Source organism: Physeter macrocephalus, chromosome 14, assembly GCF_002837175.3.
Source record: "Physeter macrocephalus isolate SW-GA chromosome 14, ASM283717v5, whole genome shotgun sequence".
Classification (NCBI taxonomy): Eukaryota; Metazoa; Chordata; class Mammalia; order Artiodactyla; family Physeteridae; genus Physeter; species Physeter macrocephalus.
Window position 1 is genome coordinate 26234479 of NC_041227.1, and position 7111 is coordinate 26241589.

The window sequence follows — 7111 nt, forward strand, 5'->3', positions numbered from 1 at the left end:
CTCAGTGTGTGGATGCAGGATCAGCATCAGCATCGAGTCCCGGCTCAGCTTAAGGCTGATTCAAGAGAAAACTAAAAGCCCTTATGAAGACTTGAAGAAGAAACGTGGTGAAGAATCAGAGGGTACATCTTTTACTGCCAGCCATGGCTGGGTTCATCAGTTCAAGGCTACAGCCAACCTTCAAAACATAAAAGTAAGTGGCGAGGCAGAGAGTGCAGATATGGTATCTGCCAGGGAATTTCCTGAAATGCTTTGAGAAATTATTGATGAAGGCGTGGATTTACCCGAGTAGGTTTTTAATGTGCATGAGACAGGACTGTACTGGAAGAGGATGCCAGACTGAAGTTACATCAGTAAGGAGGAAAAGTTGTTGCCAGGCTATAAAGCAGCAAAGGATAGGCTAACTCTTTTGTTTGGTGGCGATGCTTCTGGTGATATGAAGCTGAAGCCTCTCTTAGTTTATCATTCAGAGAACCCCAGAGCCCTTAAAAACATAGCCAAGGGCTCTCTTCCTGTTGTGTGGAAGAGTAACTCCAATGCATGGGTTACACAGGCCATTTTCCAGGACTGGATTTTCCACCACTTTATCCCAGAGGTAGAGAAATATTGCTTGGAGAAGGACGTCCCATTCAACATTCTTTTGCTGCTCGACAGTGCTCCAGGCCACCCCCCATTCATGGACGACTTTCATCCCAATGTCAAAGTAGTGCATCTGCCACCGAATACCATGTCGCTCATCCAACATATGGACCAGGGAGTTATAGCGACTTTCAAGACATTATTTACATCACACTTTTTGTCAGGCTGTAAAGGCGAGTGACAATTCAGGAACGACATTTTGACAATTTTGGAAAGACTATAACATCTACAAGTCCATTAAAACATTGACTTTGCTTGGCATGCGTTTACGGCCGTCACCATGAATGGGGTTTGGAAGAACCTTTGCCCACAGTTTGTTCACGATTTCTGTGGATTTGAGAAGGTGGATGAGGAGTTGAAAGAGGTCTTCATCAACTTAGTGACCCTCAGCGAGAAGCTGGAGCTAGATCTGCAAGAGGACGACTTCACTGAACTCCTTGCTGTGCAACACGAGGGGCTTACTAACGAAGACTTGATGGAATTGGAGGCCCAGAGAAAGGACCAAGAGAGACAAGAGGAAGAAGAAGTAACTGAAGAACCGAAGAGATCCACGACACGGGAAATGGCAAGGGGATTTTCTTTATCTGAGGAGACACTGTTAGTTTTTGAGGCACAGGACCCGAACGAAGAACGGTACACGAAGCGGTTCAGAATGCAATCCAGTGCTACCATGTCATCTATGATGAGAAAAAAAGAGCTAGTACCCAGATATCGCTGGATCATTTTTTCAAGAGGGTAGATAGAATTGAATCCAGCAAGGAACCAGAACCTGTGCCATCAATGTCAGGCATGAGTGAAGGTGCAGCTTGCCCTCCGTCTCCTATTGCTGACAATCCTTCAGCTCTACCATCTGCCACCTCCTCTCCTCCTCCAGTCAGTAACTCTTCTTGCCTGTCCACTTGGTGCCAGATGCTGTGTGCCAGCTGTTGTACTCTACTACTGTACTTTTAAGGTACTGTACTGTAAGATTAAAAATGTTTTCTTTATTTTTTGTGTTTGTTTTTATGTATTATTTGTGTGACAAGTATTATAAACCTATTACAGTACTATATAGCCGATTGTGTTAGTTGGGTACCTAAGCTAACCTGTTGGACTTAACGAACAAATTGGACTTAAGAATGTGCTCTCGGAACAGAACTCGTTCATATGTAGGACGAGTTACTGTACTATTTGTTAGGTTTCTCCTGTGTGATGTGCACTGCACGCATTAATAAACTGTTTTTCTCTTGTTTATCTATTTGTTAGAGTCCTAGCTAAAAACCTAAGACGGGTAGAGGTAAAGTTTTGCCTCCCCTACAGAAGCAAACTACGCGTTCCAAGGGAGGGTGGGAAATGGTCCAGCACACATTCTGGAACCAGGTCCTCATGTTCACATCCTGCCTCCTCCATCTACTGGCTGCATGACCTTGGGCAAGTAATCTACACTCCATGTTTCTCTTTCTTCTCTCCCTAATGGGGTTGGTGTGAAGATCATGGGTTAAAACTTGTGAAGTGCTGAGAACAGTGTCTGGAACACGGTAAGCCCTATTCTTGGAAATGACTTATCAGGTGTCTTGGAGAACATTCATTTTCATGCATGAGCACTCATTCTTTATAAATGGCTGCATTGTATTCACTGTGTGAATGTGCCATAATTTACTTAACCATCTGGTTAAATTCATTTAGAATCTTGTATTACAAAGACTGATTCAAAGCTATTCATTCATTCATGTGTGTGTACCTCACTTGGCTCCCAGAATGCGCTACACACTCTGGGGCTTCCTGGCCTTTGCACCTTCTTCTCCCTCCTCCTGAAACATCCTTCACCAGCTCTCTGACCACTTGGCTGAATCCTGCACAATGTCCAGCTGTTAGCACCAAAGTCCTCTCCTTGGGGAAGGCTCTCTGGCTCCCTGACAGGCCATGTCTACCTGTGACAAGCTCCCAGGGACTGTCTTGCCCCTCACCTTCCTCAGTGTCCTTTAATTACTGTCCCTCTCCCCTGCAGACTCTACCTGGGGTGCAACCTTCAAGGAACCCCACCATGGCCCCTTGGACCTGGCACCGAGGAGGTGCTTAACCCTTGTTGACTGATGGCTACTGTGGGCTATATTTCTCACTTGTTTTAATCTCCTAAATCTGCAAGAAACCTGGATTTTAGAAAAGGTATTTCCTTGGGCTCAAGATCTCAGCTGCCCTTAGCAAGCTGAGGTCTGAGTTCACGGCTTATCTGCTTTCTGCCCTGATGCAGGTAACAACTAACACTTAACGAGTGTGTGCCTACACACGTTATTTGATTTAATTCTCACAGTAACCCTCTGAGGCAGATATAATTATTATCTTCCTTTAGAAATGAGGACATTAAGGCTCAGATAGAGGATACGGCCAGTAAGGGGTGTGGCAAGATTCAGATCCAAGTCCAGCTCAGGGCACTGGGCACTTTGTCTCTTGGTCACTTCTACCTGTGCCCTTGGGGCTTCAGGAATTTGGTTTAGATAATTGTCTGGCCTTTGCAATAACTCTCACCCCCCAACTTTCCCCCCTCCCCCAACTTTAGATCTCTGTCATCTGGCTGGTGAGCTGAGAGTGTTCAGATGGCCAAAGTCTCTCTTGAATTCTGGCCACAGCTGGGGATTTGGGGACCTGTCTGGCCTGCCTGGAAGGAAAGCCGTCCCATCTCCATGGGGTCACGTGGTCCCACCCGCTAAGAGCCTTTGGTGTCTCTGCTGATTGGGGCCTTGCCCTCCCAAGTTCCTGTTTGAAAATCATCCAGAAAAGGACAAACCCCTGGCCCGGGGAGAGAGGTTGCAAGCTGACCTGCCATCTTATCAGTCTGAAATCTTTGGATACACCCCATCACTTTCAGGGAGTTGAGGTGTCCCAAATCTGCCCTGGAGGCTGAGTGTTATTGTCAAAACGAACAGTACTGGCTGATCCGGGGACACAGGTGCTCACAGGTTTGGGAAACAGTGTTACTAGCATACAGTAATTGTTACAAACAATACAATAATTCTGCTGAGAGCCCATTTTACAGATGGGAAAACTGCAGAGCAGAGAGAAGGAGTTCAGTTGAGGAGGAAGGGCTTGACCCCAGGGCTCTGGAGTCCATTCTTTGTTTCCTTAGTCTTCTCTCATCCCACAAGTCCAGAGGGGAACTTAGTGTTGTCCCTCAGTAGGGACAAGATGCGGTCCCTGGCACTGGCTCCAGGGACTTGTCCAACGTCATACCTGGTAAAAGATGGAACCTAAGTTCAGAGCCAGATCTGCCTGCCCCATGCCTTCAAAAATCCTTTGGGTTTGTCTCTTGAGGAAGGAAAACTCTTTTCCTCCTTGTTAGTGAACATCTTTCACAGCCCAGCTCAAGGGTGCCCTCCTCCCAGAAGTCCTCCCTGATTTCCTGCTGCCCTTCTCCCCACGTGTCCCAGTCATTCCTCCCACCGCTGTCCTTGGGCCTGTCTTTTTCACAGCCATAGAGCTTGGTGGTCAAGGGCCGTGGCTTTGGAGTCAGGCAGCTGGGGATTCAAAGTCTTGGTTCTGACTTTTACTTCGTGTGTGACTTCAGGCAAATCCCTTCACCACACTCGGCCTCAGTATTTTCCTCCACAAAATGGGCTACCACGGTACCTTTGGGTGTTGTCAAACTACATGAAGTAAGGTATATACAAGGTCTGGCACAAAGTTAGTGCTCAAATTATGGTGGCTGCTATTATCATCAGTAGAAGCTAAAGAACTGGCCCTGGCATTGAGGATCTCAGATGCTCACTGTGGAGGTAATTGGCCCTAAATAACCTTCCTAGTCCAGCCCAGGCAGGGTGCGGAAAGTGCTGGGGGGCATTCCCTTACACCCTGGGCCCCCTCCCCACACACACACCTGTTTTTTGTTCTGCCTAAGTGTTTTCCAGAAGAACCTGAAGCTATAGCACCCTTTAGAATGATGCCCCCCTGTGGCTGAATGGGAACCCGCTTTGGGAGGAAGGGAGTAGATGGGGAGGTCTTATCTCCGTTTCACAGGTTCATCCAACCAGTTATTTGTTGAGGACCTACTATGTATCAGGCACTGTGCCAGGTGCTCAGGTTACATGAGTGAAGCATACAAAACCCCCTGCTTCATGGAGTTTATAATCTAGTGGAGGGACAAAGGAATCAGAGTGTATAATGCATCAGCTGGAGATTAGGATAAGACGGAGAATAAAACAGGACAGAGGGGGATTAAGTGATGGGCAGGGGACAGGTCCTGCAGGGCTCTTCAGGCTTTAGAAGAAGTCTCTAGGGCTACCGAGGAGCTCCTGAGGTCTTTAAAAGGAAGAGAGTAATGGATGTGGTGACTGTGTGTGAACAGACTGTCAGGGGCAAGGGCAAGAGCAGGGGGACCAACAAGGATGTCACTGCAGTTGTTGACGTGAGAGATGGACGATGGGCCAGGGAGATAGTAGGGAGGGATGATAAGTGGCTGGGTTTGGGATGCATTTGCAGCAGAACCTGGAGGACTTGCTGAGGGACTGGACGTGGGGTGAGGCATGAGACAGGAGCTTGCTCAGACCGAGAACCAGGCTGGACACTAGAAGTCAACAATGGTTGCTGCTCTGCTTCCCTGGCCTGGCCTGAGAAGGCAGAGGATGTTGAAGAGGGGAGGGGAGGACACAGTCATAGCCCTTGACAAGGGAGCAAAGCCCATTTTAAAGAAGGAAGACCTCCTTACTTGGCCCTAGGAGGGAGAAGTCCTGACACCAGTTTCCCCCTAAATGCAGTTTGGATAGAGGGAGCAGAAGGGAACCCACATTTCTGCACCAACTTCTTCCCCCGATGAACTCAAAGTCAGCTTTAAGGAGTTCCTGGCAGGGATGGGCACACGTTATACTGTTGGTGGGCATGGGAAGGGGCCCTGTGGCTCGGGAGGGCACTTTCTCAACGCCATCCAAAGCCATCTCTTGAGGAAGCAACTAGACGTGTCCCAAACTGTACCTACAGGGTTTTGTTTAGCATGGTGTGGTTTACGAGACCAAACAGGAACAACACACATGTTGCATAGTAGAGACTAGTTTAAAATGTACTCATTATGGCATCATCATGACAACTAACTTGCATTTTTCACTCAGTGACGAATTTTAGGTATCTTTCCATTAGGACATGTCCTATATGTTGCAATATATCCTTGGCCCAGCCTATTTAATGCCAGGAGGATCCCACTCACCAGCCAATTTTGGGGATGATCCAAAATGCCTCAACTGAGAACTGCCCTGAATTCAGAAACCCCAGAACCAGTGGCTGTTGAGTATCTCCCCATTTTTTTTTTTTTTAACCTATGGAAGCCTATCTGGATGGCTGAACCTTTCCATCTGGGCCACCAGCACAAAAAACTAGGGCTGAAAACATCCTTAGCCTTGAACCAGACTAGTGTGGTCCCTGGTTCTGTGGTTGGCAGTCCTTCTGACCTAGGGCCAGTTACCTGGCTGGTCTGCACTGTGGTGGCTGCAACAATTAGATCAGCTGCCTCACTCACTTCCCAAGGCTGGGTGGGAAGCCAAAGAGGCCTTTGTAAATTCTACACGATGCAGGTTTTAAGCGTGTTTTTATGCTTTGTTCTGGTTCTACTAATCAACATAGCAAAAACCCTGAAGAGGGGTGGGGAGTGTCGAGTGTATTTATGTATACAGGGCTGGGGTTGGGGATGGAGTGCACGTATATACGGCATGGTGGTTAAGAGCAGGAGCCTTGCGGGGCAGATAGGCCTTACCACTTACCAGCTGTGTGACCTGGGCTTCAGGGTTTGGCACTGTACAATGGGACCGTTGTGAGGCACACTGAAGTACTTACAATGGTTGCTGTCATTCCACAACTTCTTCAAAGCAACCCATTAGAAAGTACAAAACGCCACCGTCCTCATTCTGGTTTTTAATGGTCAAGGTGACAATAATCTAGTTTCTCCAGACCAGCATTTAGTTTCATATTTACCTCCAACTGTTGGCAGATGCTGCAGCCCCAGCAGCCCCCTGTCACTTTGGGATCAGAAGCACCAAGCCAAGTCCCTTTCTCAGGTTGGATCCCCAAGGCCTCCCCCACCCTGGGTAGAAGTAGTGTTGGCTCTTGGCTCATTGCACGGGGTGAAACAGAAGAGAAAGTGATTGGTGATGACTGCTTGGAAAGAGTACTGAGGCACGTTATGGTTCAAACCCAGAAAATTCTGAGTCAGCATTGATTCTAAGTCTGTGGCTCATTTAATAGGGGGTGGAAAGGCTTCCAAGACCCCAGTGATCCTCCTCTCTCAAACTTGCACACTTATAGGGGGAGGGTCTTGTCCTGGCTGGGACTACTGCCCAAGTTGGTGCAAGTCAGAACTCAGCGGGCAGAGAAGAGCGGAGTGAAGCCTGCACACCAAATCCATCTTTGTTACTCACCCGAACTTCAGTCAGCAGAAGCCTCCTGCAAACGCTAACACAGTACAAGGAGCTCGTAGCACAGGGAACCCACCCCTTTTTCAGCATGTGATTTGCCA